Source organism: Capsicum annuum, chromosome 1 (assembly GCF_002878395.1).
Source record: "Capsicum annuum cultivar UCD-10X-F1 chromosome 1, UCD10Xv1.1, whole genome shotgun sequence".
Classification (NCBI taxonomy): Eukaryota; Viridiplantae; Streptophyta; class Magnoliopsida; order Solanales; family Solanaceae; genus Capsicum; species Capsicum annuum.
Window position 1 is genome coordinate 49,468,631 of NC_061111.1, and position 18,929 is coordinate 49,487,559.

The 18,929-nt window shown below is 29.1% G+C and overlaps 1 long non-coding RNA gene across 1 annotated transcript; it reads left to right on the forward strand.

Moving 5' to 3' along the window:
* Positions 1 to 13,081: 13,081 nt before the first annotated feature.
* On the forward strand, positions 13,082 to 14,090 carry LOC124887304. The gene is made up of 2 exons (XR_007044730.1): positions 13,082 to 13,437; positions 13,813 to 14,090. It is a non-coding gene; the product is annotated as an uncharacterized LOC124887304 (long non-coding RNA).
* The last annotated feature ends 4,839 nt before the right edge of the window (positions 14,091 to 18,929 follow it).

An 18,929-nucleotide genomic window follows, 5' to 3' on the forward strand; every position in this document is an offset into this window, starting at 1 on the left:
TTAATTCTATTGGCAGATCTTTTCAATGAAACATATCCTTATTTTGTTCCTAACTGTACTTCATGGTTCCAACCAACAACGTAGCTAGTGTAATCTCACCGTGTGCGTGAGGGTAGTGTATTTGCAATCTTACCTTTATATATCTTGCAATAAAAAGAGTATTTTCTCTGTGGAACATATCTGTTGTTTTCTATTACTGCAGCTGTTGCTAGTTTTATGCTACTTTTTCAGCAAGCAGCTGTTTTCCAGAACTACAATATACTGCCCAAGAAACTAATAGTTGTTGTTTTCCAGAACTGCAGCAGCTGTTTTCTACATGTGCATTCTTATTTGTTACACTAATACTTGCTGGAAATTATTGCTGCTGCTGTTTTTTGTTATTGTAGCTGCTGTTAGTTTTATGCTATTTTTTCAGCAAGCAGTTGCTGCAGTTTCTCTTGTTTTTCCTCTTTGTTTTGCAACAATTCTTTCCTGCTACTCTCTTCTTTTTCCTCTTTATTTTGCTGCTACACCAACATGTTTGGTGACATTTTTGTGCTTAGAATAGGGCAAAGAAACTTGGTGGTATGTCATGATTCTCTTTTGGTATACTGCTAATGTACGTTGGTCTCATTCTAAATACCTAAAAATTCTGTATAGGCTCTTAAAATAGGTCGAGATCCAACTCCAAGTGAGTTACATTTGCACGTCCATACAAATAATCATGATGGAAAATCTTTTGTTGGTCAGCGTTCCCGACTTCTACATGTAAGTCCATAACTTACATCTAACGATATGATACTCATCTCTTATTTTTCTTTTGTGTTGACATGAACTTGGGTCTATTTTAATAACTTCACTTGTTACAGGAAAGGTATGAAGAAATTATATGAGAAAAAGTACAATGTGAATCTGAAATAGATCAATTGGAGACATATTATGAAGCAGCGAAAGGAGCAAAGAAGAAAAGATTGTTTGGTCTTGGATCTGAAGCTACAAGTTACTTTAGGAAAAAACTGTGTGCCTGCAATGCTTCCACATCATCAGTACCACCTTCGATTTCTTTACCGACTACAAATATGGAGTAGTTGGTGAAGCAATTGATTCCAGCCCTTACTACTCATTTTCTTTCAATAGTTATTGAGCGTGTTGGTGGTACTAGGGTACAAGATGGGGTCGTTCTTGATCCTCCTCCTACTCATGATGATGATGACGACGTTGATTCGTAGCTTCATATTATTCATAGTCCATGATCGTTACACTAATTTTTGATAGACTATTTTGACATTAGTTTATGTTTGATAAAATACTTGAAATTGTGGGTGTTGGACACAATTATTGTGAATTTTGCTATCTATTTGAATGTTGGATATTTAATCATTTTATAATTTACGTGTTTAAACTATTTTCTTATAAAATTATTAGCGACAAAAAATTAGTGACTAACTTTTGTCGTTGCTACTGAAAAACTTTACAGACGGATTAATTTAGTTGCTAAAGACGGTTGTAATTAGCGACAAAAAATTAGTGACTAACATCAGTTGTAGCTACTGAAAAACTTTAGCGATGGATAAATTTGGTTGCTAAATAAGTAGACCAAATTATATTGCAACGGATCTACGACAAAATATTCTGTCGTAAATTAAGCCACGACCAAAATAAATTTTGGGAATAGCAACGCTATAGCAAAGGAAATGTACGTCAGTAATATCAACAACCAAACTGTTTCGTCGCTAATTGGTCACAAATTTTGTGACGGAATTCAATTTTTAGTTGCTGTGAGGTTAGCAACGAGCAATATAGCGACAGAACAAATTCCGTTCCGTCGCTATTTCTATTTAGCGATGGATTTTCATTTGATAGCGACGAATATGGCGTGTCGCTAAATGCTATTTTTTTGTAGTGCATAAAAATAGATCACTAATTTGTTGCACCAGGTATTTTATTTGATGCAACATATAACCAACTGTTGCAACGGATGAGTAAACCGTTGGAAACTATAAAACCAGATCACTAATCTGTTGCACCAGGTAGTTTATCTGTTGTAACATATAACCAACCTGTTGCAACGGATGAGTAATTCGTTGAAAACAGTAAAATAGATCACCCATCTGTTGCACCATGAAGGTTATTTGTTGCAACATATTACCAAGTTGTTGCAACGGATGAGTAATCCGTTGGAAATAATAAAATAGATCACTGATCTGTTGAAACATATCACTCATCTGTTGTAAAATGAGTTATCTGTTGGATTAATATTATTTAGATTTCTTCCAAACAGAAGAGTCATTTGTCGCAATAGATGATTGAGTTGTTATATTGTTCATCTGTTGCATCATATTTTCATAGTTGCGTCAGATTTTCATCTGTTGTATCAGATGTTTTCATCTATAGCATCAGATGTTTTCATCTATTGCATCAGATGTTTTCATCTATCCAATCAGATGTTTCATCTGTTGCAACACCATTTTTACCAAGACAAACAACAAATCAACCTAGCAACACCAACACATCACACACCCACACTAAGAACATCAACTGTGACCAAAAATCACCAACAAATCCGAATCAACAATTCAACAACAAGAAGAAGAAATGTCAGGAATTAGAGTTTTTTCAGTCCACATTTCAAATTTAAGCTAGAAATATTGAAATTGTTAATAAATACTAGAAGAGTAGTTGGCTCGAGTTCCTCTGTTTCTTCATAAAATTTTTACCTATGAAAAAAGAAATGGGACAACGAAGAACTCGAAGTTGTCGCTGAAGAAGTCTTCACGTCGATTGACGGTTGAAAGTCGAAAGGAAACTTACGACTATTTGTCGCCAGAGGTTGAAGTCACCGGGAATTGAAGGGAGAATTTTGCAGAACTGTTGGCTAGGAGAGAGTTGAGAGAAGTTTTCGAGAGAGAGAGAGAGGAGAGAGACGGTTGATTTGGATTGAAGGGGGTGTGGGTTGATTTGTATTTTTGAAGAGATTAGAAAGTTTTAAAAATATTAATCAAGTCCACAATTTACTTAATCAAGTTTCCCATTGATGTTTGACCCTTAAGTTGGTCAATGTCACCAATATTTCATTCAAGACTTAAAAGACACCTTTCCTTCAATTTTCTCAAGATTTTGCAAGCTAAGAATGATGAGATCATGACTGAAATAATCTTTCTTAATAGATTAAAATATTTGGATTAGGTTTTAATCTTTCGTTAGATTAAAGATAAAGACCAAATTTCATTTTCTTCGAAATAATTTAGACATTATTTAAAGATACGAGTCGAAATTCTTTCATCCCTAGAATACGGACCTAAATTTTTTAATTAAAAATATATGAATGTTGGACATTTGAAGCTAGGCATATTTTTATGGTTTTCTTGTTTTTTACTCAACGGGTTTAATTTGAAAGATCGATTGAAATTAGTTATATTTTTTGATGTTTTTCTTGTTTTTCATTCAATGAATTTAATTTGAATTTGTACTGCGTAAACATTTATTACACGAAAAAATAATCATTAACATGGCTCAAAATCGAGGCGGAAATTAATGTTTTGTGAAAGTTCAATATTCAACCATAAATGTTAGACATAACTTTTTAAACAACTGCCTATCTTTTTTGGTTATTTTGGTAAGAAAATCAATAATCTAATTGTGTTGAGATTTTTCCAAAAAAGTTGTGTCCAAGATTTATTTCTTAAATAAAATTAATGGAAAGAATCTAGAAAATGTAAGTCCGTGTTTTAAGCTTTCACGTGTTTTTTCAAAAAAAAAAAAAAATCCGATTCACATTAAAAAATAAATTTTATTTGGGGATAAGACGTTCTATATAAAATAAAATGGCAATCCAAATTCAAATGCGGCTTTTAATAAAGCAAGAACTATATTAAAAATATAATGATAAGTACTCTTTCATTCTTGATCAAAGGTTATTTTTGTTAAGTTCTTAATTTTGATGATTGATAAATTGTATGTTTGGACCTGTTTCCTGGAGATTTTGTGATGACAAAGCTGCTATCACTTAGGGAACATATTGGAATCACCTGTCAGTATCACAGTCAGCTGTCACAGCTGGTACAAGTACAAAAATTGATGAAAAAGTTGTTGCCACCCTTTTGTCTCAGCCAATGGGATCTCTCGTAGGTTTTTCTTGTGTCTCACTATATATTGCTCATCTTCTTCAACAAGAAAACCAACGCTTTCATATTCTTACAACAAAATATCTTTCTAGAGCTATGGATCAAAGACTTCTTTTGCAACATAGAACAGATAGCTCATCAAACTGTATTTTATTTTCTTATTGTACTTGAGTCTTTGTACTGTGTTCTTAAACGTTTGCCTACATTTGCTCATGATTGTTAGTAGGTATTGAGGTGTAAACAGTTCTTTTTTGTAATCATCTAGAGTTAGGTGATTCTCAAGCTAGAATTAGCTTATTGTGTCGAGTTAGAGTTAGCTGGATGTTGAAGAAGTAAAGTACTGTTTGAGTTTCCTTGTAATAGAGTTATTGCTAGCAGACAAACGATTAGGAGGTTAATCGTTGGGATTTGTATTCAAGAAGGTGTTTGAATAGAGTGGAGCTTAGAAATCTTAGAAGCATGTCGTGGTTTTTCTCCCTTAAGCAAGGAATTTTCACATAAAAATTTCTGTATCTACTATTTTACTTTCTCCATGCACTTTATTATTAATATCTCACCTAATTCCTGTTGTGTGAGTTCATCTGAAAACTGTTCCCGAGTTGAGGCACAACCCACTGCAACCTCTCATTTTTTTAGTGTGCCTTGATCGTCAAAAAGGATGCGAACAATCTTAAAATATTGTTCCACATCACAGAGGTCCTCAAGCCCCGACATTTTGAATTCTATTGAATAGTTGTTATTTTAGATTTGAGCATTGGACATAAAATCACTTTTGCCTGAAATTAGTCCTCAAAAAGTGAACTTCTCGACACAAATTCGATCAATCGAGCATCATAATAATAATTAGTAAACATTAATCTTATATTCTTTTAAGTTCCCATACATGGGTTTAAATAACTTTAACTTTTACCAATTCCATCCCTAGCGTATCTTCCAATCATTTCTTTCAACATTACTTAAAGTAAATAATAATTTTTAAAAAATTTATATATCTTTTCTCAATTAGAAATAATATAAAAAAATCTGATAGAAAATAAAGGAAAATTGAAAGGATATAAATGATAATTTGATAAAGAACCTATGATGATTAAATACTATTAAATTATATTGGATTTGAAAAGGTATATATAAACGGAAGGTAACTTGTATGTATGGTAAAACAAGGGATAAGCGTGTGGTACTAGCGAACGACACTTAAGAAAGATAGATCGATAATGTTATAAGCTTTAGTAATATGTTCAATAAAGTTTAACACCGATTTATTACCGAAGTTATGGGGTAATTATCATAAGGGAAAATGCAGGAGTTTGTAATCTGAAGATTAAAAAAAGACTTATGTTTCAGTAGTACAACAAAAAGACCTTATAGATAGGTCAAATATATTGGTATTTATCCTTATCGTGACAGAATATTAGCTGACACAGCTAATAATATTTTCACGGCAATGACAACCATCAGACATAGTACTTTAGGGCTTGAATGGAGTTTTTATATTGGTTAATGTCTAGCTTTTGTTACCTATTAATAGTAAACTTCACACAATCGATAGACTTCACAAAATTGCAAGGGAAGAGGATATATATATATATCGATAGACTTCACAAAATTGCAAGGGAAGAGGATATATATATATATATATATTAATTATTGCACAACGAACTTTTTATTTTTTAATAAATTTGTACTTGATATTATTTTATTTACTGAAATGACTCTGAAGCTGATATGCAAAATATGTCCGCGTGTTATTTTACCGCGACAGAAGAATATTAACTAACACAACTAAAAATATTTCTACATGTACAACACCCATCGTATATAATACTTTAAGGCTCGAAAGAAGCTTTTCTATTGATTAATGACTAGCTTTTGTACCTAAAAATAATAGTCTTTACACAAGTGTAGAGGAAGAGGATTATGAGCAATACCAAAACAACAATGCATATAGGGTAGTTTGGTATGCGGTATAAGGTTAGATTTATCATGGTTAAGTTTGATACTAAATTTATACCATGTTTGATTGATGATATAACTTTATCCGGCCTAATTTATACCATCAACCAAACATGGTATAAATCAGATATCAAATTTAGTCTCAATATACTCATCCAACATAAAATTATTTTATATCACTTCTCATATGATATAAACTAGTCCAGAAATTATAATTTCAGAATTATAATTTTGGAATACTTTAATCTGTATACAAAACACCCCCATGATCTCGTTTATTTGCTTTATTTTCTTTCATGTATTTTCTTAAATAGACTTACTTAACATCGAATAGTCAAATCTAATAAGTTGAATCAAGACGCGTGATTTTAACCTCATTACAAACTCGTTGTACCATTTTCTCAATAAACAAAAACGATCTACTAAGACCGTGTATTAAAATTAGAGTATCTGTTTCCATCCAATTTTTGGTAACCATGAAGAGTGAATCCTACTTTACTCCTCAACATTTATGTGTTGGGAACGATACCCCTCCACATATTGAAAAGAAATGATAACCCTTTATTCAATCTTTTTTCGATGAGACTTCTTTAATAAATTTTGTTTTTCTTTTCTAAAATCAGAAAGTCAAAATTTATAACTTCTATTACTGTCCCTTTAATATAAAAATAATTTTAAAATATTTGAAGGGATAAACTCTAGGCAATAATTTACGTATCTCCCTCTTACTATACGGCATGAATACATACACAACAAAGTTTTCAATTCTTGTACCTTTGAGTAAAACAATGATCTCGTTTATTTGCTTTATTTTCTTTCATGTATTTTCTTAAATAGACTTACTTAACATCGAATAGTCAAATCTAATAAGTTGAATCAAGACGCGTGATTTTAACCTCATTACAAACTCGTTGTACCATTTTCTCAATAAACAAAAACAATCTACTAAGACCGTGTATTAAAATTAGAGTATCTGTTTCCATCCAAATTTTGGTAACCATGAAGAGTGAATCCTACTTTACTCCTCAACATTTATGTGTTGGGAACGATACCCCTCCACATATTGAAAAGAAATGATAACCCCTTATTCAATCTTTTTTCGATGAGATTTCTTTAATAAATTTTGTTTTTCTTTTTTAAAATCAGAAAGTCAAAATTTATAACTTCTATTACTGTCCCATTTAATATAAAAATAATTTTAAAATATTTGAAGGGATAAACTCTAGGCAATAATTTACGTATCTCCCTCTTACTATACGGCATGAATACAAACACAACAAAGTTTTCAATTCTTGTACCTGAGTAAAACAATGAGTCAAATAGTCCATTTATTAAGAAGTTCACTAACTGCATTAGCATAATATTTTACAAAAGAACAATTTTTCATCTAATTAGATATCAACGGTTGGTGCTAGCACGAGCCCAATATATATTATTTATTTATCTCAATTAATATGATACAAATAGAATGTAGATAATCAATCATTAAAAATATTTAAATTTTTAATTATCGTGATTTATTATACTTTTTCTTCTATTCCAATTTACGTAATGCTGATATAATTTCGAAAGTCATTCAAATATTTTATATCTTTTAAATTTTTCAAGTTGTTAGTTATGTGATTTACAATTTTTTTTACATAATTTTTCAATAAGACTCTCTCCGTCCCAATTTATATGGCACAGACAAAATTTCAAATATCAATTAATTTTTTTATATATGTTTTTATATTAAGTTCTTAATATTGTTATTTACAATACATTTTATCTCATTTTCAAATAATATATGTTACTTTATGTCTTCCTCTGACTCATCCCAATTATGTGACACTAATATGATTTCAATAATCAAATAATTTTTTTATATTGACATATCATTTTGTGTTTATTTTACTTTTTTAAGAAATATTATTAATTTTTTAATGCGTAGATGACCATAATAATTAATTATGAGTGATATAGTAAAATCATAATTGAAGCAACAAAGCGGATATATCTTAAATAACTATAATAATTAACTAGGAGTGATATAGTAAAATCACGATTGAAGTAGCAAAGCGGAGATATCCCAAATGACTCAAAAAATTGGATTATCAATCTTTGAGAAAAATACTATGCAAAATATTTAAAAGAGTTTGAAGATATATTATTCAATTTAAAATAATTAAATTTTAATGGCATGCTAGTTTTAGCATGATGATTTTGTTTAATTTTAAAACTTTTTTAAAAATTCTTAAAGAAATTGTAAATATTAATGAACTATAATTTCTTTTTATTGCCTTGCAAAATAATTTCACTCATAAATTAAAATTAGGCTAAGGACTTGAATAAACCCACACAATGAATTAAAAGCAATGCAACAACTTCAAAAAGCTATAAATGCAGGAAAAAGGTCAAAAAGGGCCAAAAGTAGTTTACATCTTTTCAGGTAACAACTAGAGAATTAAGCAAATATTTATCAACGGGTTGTGGTGACCGGGCTGCTCCACCCTTAATCAGAGGTTGAGGGTTAGATTCTGGATATAAAAAAAATTTTGTTGGGAGCGCTGTCACCTTAATGGGCGCTGCAAAGCGCGATTCAGATTAGTCGAAGCTCCAGTGCAGGCACCAAACATTGAACGAAAAACCATAAAAAAAAAAAAAATTAAACAAACATTCACTGATTTTTCGATCCAATAATAAAAAAGTACTCCCTCCGTTTTCGAATAAGTGAATTGTTGGGGTATTATTGATGTTTCAAATAAGTGAATCATTGAATTTTTTTTAAAAATTTACCCTTATGATTTGACAATCAATTAACTTTTGATTTACCCTTATGATTTGACAATCAATTAACTTTTGAAAAAGTATTACAAGGTCAACTTTTTCTTTTTTTGGGGTAAAAATGAAAAGTTATGTTAAATTTATGTTTTTAATATTTTTTCCTTAATATGTATATCAAAATCCAACAATTCATGTATTATGAAACGGAGGGAGTACTCTACAACACTTGGTTCAATAGCCATAAACCTAATAATATTGAATTATCGAAATAGCCCCTACATTGCAAGCAGGCTGAGATTCTTTAAACCTCCTCTATGTAATAGAATAGAAAGAAAAATATATATATTTCCTGAAGAATTCTAAGATTTTCACATAAGATAGATTAGCTTTGCATGTTTTCTTCAATTTTGTATATAAGAATATTTTACTCTATTGCATAAATTTTAGTAATGATATCAAAATAATAGAAAAATTGTTTCACTTTGTACTCATGGTGTGACCTGTTGGTCAATTAACCCTCTGTTTGCAGGTGATTTTCCATGGTATGGTATGTTATAATTATTAAGAGAATTATATTTGTTTTGATTTTTTAAAAAATATATGGTATGGTATAGTTTAATTTCATGATTTGATAATCATGAAAACTTCTATTTTATGTAACCATTGATTTGATGGTATCCCATTGTTTGCTTCTTTTTTTTCAATTATGCCCTTACTTAATATTATATAATCTTACTTTACTCTTCATTTTATATTATTTAACTCTACTTTCTACTCCCACCCCCCCCCGCCTCGCCCCCCCCCCTCTACCTTGATCCACCCCCACCCCACCCTAATTTTTTTTAATTTTTTTTTTTAAAATATTTTAAAAACTTGTTCTTACTCGATCCTCACCCCTAATCCACCCACCATCTACTAACCCCCAACCCCCACCAATTTCTTTTTTATTTTTAAAATTTATTTTTTAAAACTTTCAAGAAAATTTCTTACACCACCCCCATCCTCTACCAGCCCTCCCCCCTCCCGAAAAAAAGGAAATAAATTTTTTAAATTAATATCTTTTAAAAAAAATGTAGAACTTTTTTCCTTACACCCTAACCCCCTAACCACTACCCTCACCCCTAAATATTTTTAAGAAAAAAATTAATTTTTTTCTTACGCTTCCCCCCTTTATCATATTCATTTTTATTATTTTGTGTATATACAAATGCTTTTAGAAAATATTTTTTTACTTGTGTTACGAACACAAGAAAATAAGTAAGAAATAATTTATTTTATTGAAAAATATTTTTTTTTATTTCATACCGAACACACCCATAGCATACATAAAAAATGCATTCAAATTTTGTACTTGTCATTGATATCACGTTTCAAAATACCGAAAAGAAATAAAATTTGTTACTATAAAATATAAATTCAGTTATATTTATTTGATCTACTATTTTATTGACTTTGTTAGATATTACATAAATTTAACAATTTAATATATCTAGATGACATAATTTATGACAAATTAGTAGGAAAAAAAATTATTTTATTAACAATTATCGATAAATTTAACATTTATAATAATTAAGGACATTTAAGTAAACTTACCAGTTACAATACAATACCATATTATCAAACCAAACAATAAAACTGTCATTAAATAACAGTGAACAATACAGTCTATCCAAACATCGTATTGTATTATACTGTACTGTACTATACCATACCATACTACATCATACAGTACCATACGTTATGAAACCATGGGAAACCACCACCCAAACAAAGTGTAAGTGGGTTGAAAACCTGAGATCTCAAGTTTGAATTTCAGCTGAGGCAAAAAACATTAGGTGATTCTTTACATCTGTCTTAGTCTCGATGAAAAAAGTTGTCTGATATTTGTTGATTTTGGAAGATGGCCGGTATCTTGTGAATTTAATCTAGGTGTGCGAAAATTAGCTTGAACATTACAGTTACAAAAAATGTTGTTTAATTTTTGTAGATAGCACCAAAGGACACAAGAAATCTTCAAATTAAATTTTCTTGAATGAATCTACAACTATTTGAAGCAAATAAAGAGGCATTCAAAAGTACAAAATTAAGAGGACATAGACAGAAAAAAAAGAGACTAAAAAGTGTAACTTCTTGTTGTTCGATTGAAGGATTATGAATTCATCCATGACAATAGATGAAGAGGAGAACTTTGGATCAGATAATTGTAAAATTATCTACTTGTAAATCACTTTGTAGAGTAAAATATTCGAAGAATGAAAATTAAAAAGTAAAAGAACATGTAGTACTCATCATGAGAAGCTCTAATGTTCAGTGTAAAAAAAAAATTAAGAAGAGATAATCTACCCAAAAAAATTGATGACTTTTCAAACTGATGATACAAGGATGCGTTGTTACAATTTTAGTATTTTTACTTTGTTCTTTGAAGCATTAAATTTGACCAATATTATTACAAAAAAAAAAAAAAAAATAGAAAACATATAAGTATACTGAAATTTGTGCACAAATTAGGCTAAAATGCTGTTACCTTCACAAATATGTCTCAATGAAATTATATAGGTTTAGTCGTGAAACCGATAAGCCAAAATGACAAGAATTATCAAGAATATATAGTGACAAAAGTTATGGTCAAAAAATTTCTCTCCAAATTAATTATTGTAGCGCCAAAAAATGAGGATTAGGGGGGTAATTTTCTTATTTTAATTTTTCTAAAAAAATACTTATTCAAAAAAGAATAATAAAAAGAATCAGCAAAAAATATTGCACAAGTGAGTTATTATTTCTTTTCAACATGTAAAAGGGGTATCATTTCTCAAATCTTAAATATTACTAAGCTTAAGTGGGATTCACTCTAAAAGTTAAATAGCGTCATAAAAAAATCCTACTCATAATATTTTTCAAATTAGGGAAAAGGAGAAATTACATCATGACATAACTTACAATAACTATTTAAAATTTTAACCTAACTTCTAAGCCCAAAAAGATTACCCTAGAATTGGATCAATTACTTAATGCCACAACTTAACTTATCCTAACTACTTAAAATCTCAACCCTTTTAAATAAGGAAAAAAGACATGGGATGACCATTTTAAGAAAAAAAAAATGGCCCATAACATGCTGTAGCCAGTCGGCTAAAGTAATTCCTTTTTTTAGCCATTTGGCTCAATTGGGCACATGCAGTCTCTATACTCAATTGATACACTTTTATCTCAAATTAATACACTTTTATACTATATTGATACACTTTTTAAAAAAGAGATAAGGAAATTCTATGCAAACACATGCAGTCCTATACCCAATTGATACTTTTTTATACTACATTAATACATTTTTATACTACATTTATACACTTGCAGTGTCCATATACTCAATTGATACTCTCTTATACTAGATTGATACACTTTTAAAATGCATGTATAAACTATATAGAGTCGTATAAAATATGTATCGAAATAATAATTGTAGTTAAAAATTATATAGAATGTGTATAAAAATGCTATAATTATTATATAGAATATGTATATGTATAGAAACTGTATCATTATTATATATGAATATATATCTTTAACAATTGTTTATATTAAAGTATATGGTATTGTATTTTATTGTATAAATAAGTAAAACTAAACAAAAAAAATAGTATATTATTTTAATAATGTTGGTGAATGCAAAATAATCTGAAAAAAGAAGAAGCAATTACTCAATTATTTAAAAAGAATAAAAAAGAGTAGAATATTTAAAAATGAGCCAAAAAAGTCTAGGTTGAATTTTAAGATAATTGTCTGCATATTTAAGATGTCTGGAGGAAAATTCACAAGATGAATGGCAGGAGTATGGGTCGCCTCTTATTTTTCTTTATGTCATAATCATCACTTTAATCCCACGATATCCTATGAAATCTTTTGATCGCGTGATCAAAGCTTCTAAGATCTTTGTAGTATAGATATATTTCTATATTGATGTATGTTGCTCACGGTATTGTTTTACTACCTTTTTTTGTCGGGAAAAGAGGTTGATTGAGTTAAGGTTATGCGGGTAGCTATTTACTGGGTATTTAATTATGGGTGCTATTTTTATGGTATTATTTTAGTTTTAGGTGCTATTTTTGTCCTTTCCCCTTTAAATAATTACTTAAATCCCTTATTTACTTTTTCTCTCTTAAACTATTAAATACATCACAAAAGAGAGAATAACACCCTTCTTTCTCGCCTAAAGATCCGCCTATTCCCTTATTTACTGCTCCTTCTTTCATTTTCAATTTCTCTTTTAGGTTTGAAATTTGCGGAAGAAATTTCTTAGCTTTTCTTCCTTCCTTTTCAAGAAAATAATTCATCATTGATGTCGCCATTGATAGTGTTAAATCAAACGATTTATCATTGAAATTTGTGGGAGGAATTTATTGGCTTTTCTTTCTTCTTTTTTCAAGAAAATGATTTATCATTGATACCACCAACATCACCGCACCAAACACCATCAGTGGAGGAAATCGATTCAACTCCCGATGTCGTCATTGATGGTGCTAAATCAAAGAAAAACGGAGTTCTGCTTCTTTGAAAGGAAAAATTGGTCCTTCAAAACACAAAGCTATTGAAAAAATCAAAAGACATACTCCAAAAGGTATTATACATATGTATCGAATTAAAAAAAATCGTCAGATACATAATTTTTACTGCTGAGATTCATAAATGACATCATTTTCATGCATGAGACATAATTTTAATTATGTATCTCTTTTCAGTTTAATTATTGTGTTATGCATATCGACTAAATAGTTTTAAAAAATGAATGTATCTCAGTAATAAATTTTGATATTGAGATAATTAATATTAATTTCATACATGGGGCATAATATTAATTAGTTATTTCTCTTTAATCTCAAATAGAATTATGTATCTCCACCTAATAACTTCAAAAAATGGATGTATCACAGTCACTATGACTACTAACCAAGTCGATTACTAACTGCTTTATTTTTTATGTATTTCAATGCAGGATATACATTACATTGTCAAAGAAGTTCCACTACATTCGTTAAGGTTTGAGAGTTCTTGCAACACTAAAAATTTAGAAGATTTTAAAGAAATTCTGAAAGATGAAGGGATGGAGTTGTTTGGTCATACGATGGGTGATATTCTTTTGAATTTCAAAGAGAGGAGAAGAATGTTTCAATAAGATGATTTTTTTTTTTAATATCAACATTGTAATTAATTATGATTTCTTGAGAATTTTGACAGTGATTTTAAAGTTATGAAACGTTATTTCCTCCTCAATTTTTGTTATTTTCTTTTTAACGCATCATAGTTGTTTCTGATGAATGTGTGAGATAAGATATATCTTGTTAATAGATGTATCGAAAAAATAGAAATTTAAGATTTCATAAAATTTTATTAAATATTGGAATAAGGTGTAATTATTGATAAACATGTAGAGATTTATGTAAAATATACCCATTGAAAGAATTTATATAACTTTTACAAGAAAAAAACTAGGCCCAAATCCAATAACTCAATATTTTTCAAAGGAAAAAGGAGATAAATAGTCATTAGATGAAAATTAATCCCAACCGAATGACTCAAGAATTTGTATTTCCATATTTTAGCCACACGCCATTTTAGCTAGTCACTAACCCACTTTTCCTTCTATTATGGGCCCGTTTGGCCATGAAATTTTTTCCCTTTTTTTGAAATTTTCTTTCGGAGTTGAAAACTGTGGTGTTTGACCATGAAAATTCAAAAAATAATTTCAGAAAATTTTTTTGAAAAGGGAAAACAGTTTTTTGTTGTTTTCACAATTTTTCAACTCTAATTCCAACTTTTATTATTATTACATATAACCCCAATCTTTTAAATTTTTACATAAAACTCTCCTTATAACATTACTTTTTCAATATTACGTATATAACAGTTTTAAAGAATAAGATAATTATAATTTCAAACTTAATGCTATCCTAATTAATATATATTTCTTTTTCTCTTTCATCATTATTTTTATCCCTTATTTAATTTTCTCCCTTATTTGAGATATTATTTTACTGCTAATTTATATTTACACCCATAAATATATAAAGTATTATATTTATAATAGAAATATACAAAGTACGTTATATATAAAGTTTATATCATGTATATACCATATACACACATATATAAATATACAAAGTATTAAGAAACATACTAAGCATATTTATAATACAAATATACAAAGTATGTTATATATGAAGTTTATACCATATAGACACATATATAAAAATACAAAGTATAAAGAAACATACTAAGCATATTTATATATTTATGGTACATGATATAATATACTATAAATATGCAAAGCATGTTTTACATAGAAATAATTTATTCACACACAGTAAAATCTTTCATGTATTAGAAAATTAAAGAAATAAATTAGCGGCACCCTAAAATTTAATAACAACTCAACATTTTCTATTTTTTAGGAAAGAAAAATGAAGGAAATAAATTAAATAAATTTCTAAAAAAATAAATTTATTTGAAAGATAATATTTGTTACCTAAAAAACAAGAAATAGTGATTTGTTAATATAACATCCATATTTAAAATTTTCAAATATGAGAAAACGGCTATTAATGTAAATATTATATATGTCATAATTGAAATTCATTAAATATGGCTATGTATATGTAATTATTTTTATAATAGTGGCTAATTGTGTTCTTTTTCCATTAGTAGGTAAATTTTAGTTAGGTGATTTTGATAGTTTGTAAAAGTTAGGGCATAAATAAAAAAGTTTTTTTCAAAGTCAAAAATAAAATTCAAAAAAGACATGGCTAAACACAACTCCAACTCCAATTTCAACTCCAACTCCAACTCCGAAAAATTTTAATTTTCATGGCCAAACGACTACTATATTTATTTTTTTTTTAATTGTTTTTCATTGTAGTTTTTTTTCCCTGGTTTTGTTTTCTTTCCCTCCCCCTCCCCCCCACCCCCTTCCCTCTTTTTGGGTTATGCGCACTTTTGTAAAAAACTGCTCTCCTAATATTCTTTAATGCTACTAATAAAATAAAATTTTATAGTTTTTATTTAAACAATAAAATACAAATTTATAATATTATAATTGCTACTCTTTTTTTTTTAATCAATCAGATATAAAAAATGTGTATGTTTATTTGTTTTATAAAAATAACATATTTTATACAACATATATATAGAGAGAGATACACACACGCACATATATATATATATGACACAGTTTCTATGTACATTTTATACAACTTTTCACTGCAATAATTATTTAAATACATATTTTATATAATAAATATATAGTTTCTATACAAATCTTATACATATACATATTCTCTATGCACATCCTATACAATTTCTATATTAATCTTATACGGATATGTATTTTATACAATAATTATAGATAATCTATACACATTTTAAACATTCTTTAGAAATCGATAACATCAACAACAAAATTAGGATCAAATTTGAATCCTCTACCAACCAACTTCAAAATACCTTTAGTTTTGCTCTTTCACTCATCACATAGTCAGTGTGGAAGTAGTGAGTAAGAGAAAATTTGTCCCAAAAGTTATTTTAAGAAATATGAAGTGTTGTCAAATGAATTTATATGTTCTACGATGATTTTAAAGTGTCAAAGTTTAGATTTTAAAGGTAATATATTTTTTTCAACAATGTATTCTAATCACTAGTTAAAGGGCATTCCAAAAGAAAGAAAGTAAAGCAAATGAGAGAAAAAAGTTCGTAGATTTAGATAAATTCAAAAGAACAAAATTTAGAATTCACACGTAATGTAAGCATGTTGGCTAATATTACAAAAAAAAAGTGAGAAGAAATTTTAATCGGATACCTATTCAAAATGTTTTCAATTGCAACCCACAGTCACAATAAGTAAAAATTAAACAAATTATTCAAGAATTTAACTCAGCGAGTCAAACCCAGATGAACAAAATAAAGAATTATAGAACATGAGATAGAATTTATGTTGGGTTCTTTTCTATAAATGATTGAAGTAAGACAAGAAAGAAGAATGATTATGAGGTCAGAAAGATATTAAAAAAAAAAAAGAAAGTATAATGATACAAAGAAGAAGACAAAGAGACTATTCATGTTAATTTTATGAAATTTGAAATATCTGTATTAATAGTTATAAACTGAAAATAGGAGAAATGCTTTGGCGGACACTTGTACTAGTCCTAATTTGTAAAGTAGACATTTCTACTTATACTTTTGTTACCTGGATCCTTTGGCCTGTCAAATCAAAATATTTTAAACCCTTTACCTATCAAAACATAATATTTTAAACCCCTTTTTCATCCAACTAATATGAGTATAATACACTCGCGCGACACGTGGCATGCCATGTCATTATTCACTGACATGTAGGAAATTAAATATTTATATATAAAATATATATAATATTTTTTAAAAAAGAGAAAAGACATAAAGTCACTTCTCAACTTGTCTGACTTTTTTAAAAAGACACTTAAACTATATGGGCGACCTATTACCCCACAAATCTAATGTAGGCCATTGTAAATACACCATTTTGGCCGATTTTATCTTCAATTCTAGTCTACTTTTAGCCGTGTGCAGATCACTTTTTTAAAAAGTTGATTAATTTAATTTAATTAACTTCTCTTCCATTTTTCTCCTCCAACTTCCATGGCCATTAACACCCAAAATAACAACCACCACCCCCCAACACCTAAACTTCGATCATCGTACCATCTAAAACTTCCTCTGTTTCTGTCTCGCCGAAAAATTCCACTAACAAATAGACCACAATTCAATAACTACATCAATTCTCAATGACAACACCCAACAAAAGCAACTTCGAGAACGATTATTTCAGCCAATCAAGTGATATAGGTAGAGATTTGAATTTGAAGTTTAATTGAGGTTGTTGATCGTTGTTCGATTTTAAGACTTCGAGCTCAAATTTTGGGTTCGAATTTGATTATTCATTTAATTTGAGTTTCGAATTTTTGTTGAAAGGTTGTAGTTGCAACAAATCTTTAGAGAATCTGTTAAATTTAATGTTCATCTCTAATCCGACGTACCTATTCGATAAATACTTTATATTTTTTTCTTTCTTAAATCATGTATTATTCATTCATGTATTTGTGAATTTTGGGGAAAATATATTTGTAGTGGTTTGTAAACGTAATTCTTAACATCTTGATTGACAAGCATTATGAAGTCGATTTTATTGAGAAGAACAGTTTTTTTTTAAAGTTCCATGACTATTTTAATGGAGAAAATTGGAGATGATGGAATTTTCAAAGAGAAAGCCGAGCTTTTAAATTAATTAAAAAAATTACACGTGGTAATTTTTAATTGGGAGTTGCAGTAAAATTTACAGATTCACGCGCCTTATTTGCGCAAACACAGGCTCAAAATCAATCAAAATGACCCATGTATAACAGTCTATATAACTTTTGTGGGGTAATAGGTCGCCCGTAAAGTTTGTCTTTTTGAAAGTTCGATACAACTTCAATAATTGCTTTATGTCTTTTCGCTAAATATATTTGTAATGACACGTGGTGTGTGTATGTGTGTTTCCAATTCTTGACTAGCATCGAAGGCAAATTCATCAACATGACTGCTAATTACACCTTTATCGTTATTATCATCAGCATTAGCAGTGAATAAACTTTCAAATTCGCGATAAAATTGGGACAAATGTATAGGACTTGGAGGTGCACTAAAATAAAATTCATCATTAAAAGGCTTTGACATAGTTGGTGAACTTGTAAATGATGTTGGTCTTACACTATTGAAATCGAAATTATCCATTTCGTTATATGGTATCATAACTTCCATTTTTTTTTGTTGGTTTTTGTTAATTTGAATTAAGAGAAACAGAATAAAATGGAGTTTTTGAAGAAGTGTATATAAAGAAATGGAGAAGTTAAGAGGTTTAGAAAGAGCAAAGAAATAGGAGAGCCAAATATGATCGACTAATGTGGGGAATTGGAGGGAGGTGAGGGACGGGGGAAAAGGGGTGGGGAACTGGTGGGGGGAGAGAGGGAGATAGGGGAGAGGGGCTGGGGGTAGGAGGACGGGGGAGATGGAGGCGAGGGGATGGAAGAGATGGGGGAAAGTGGC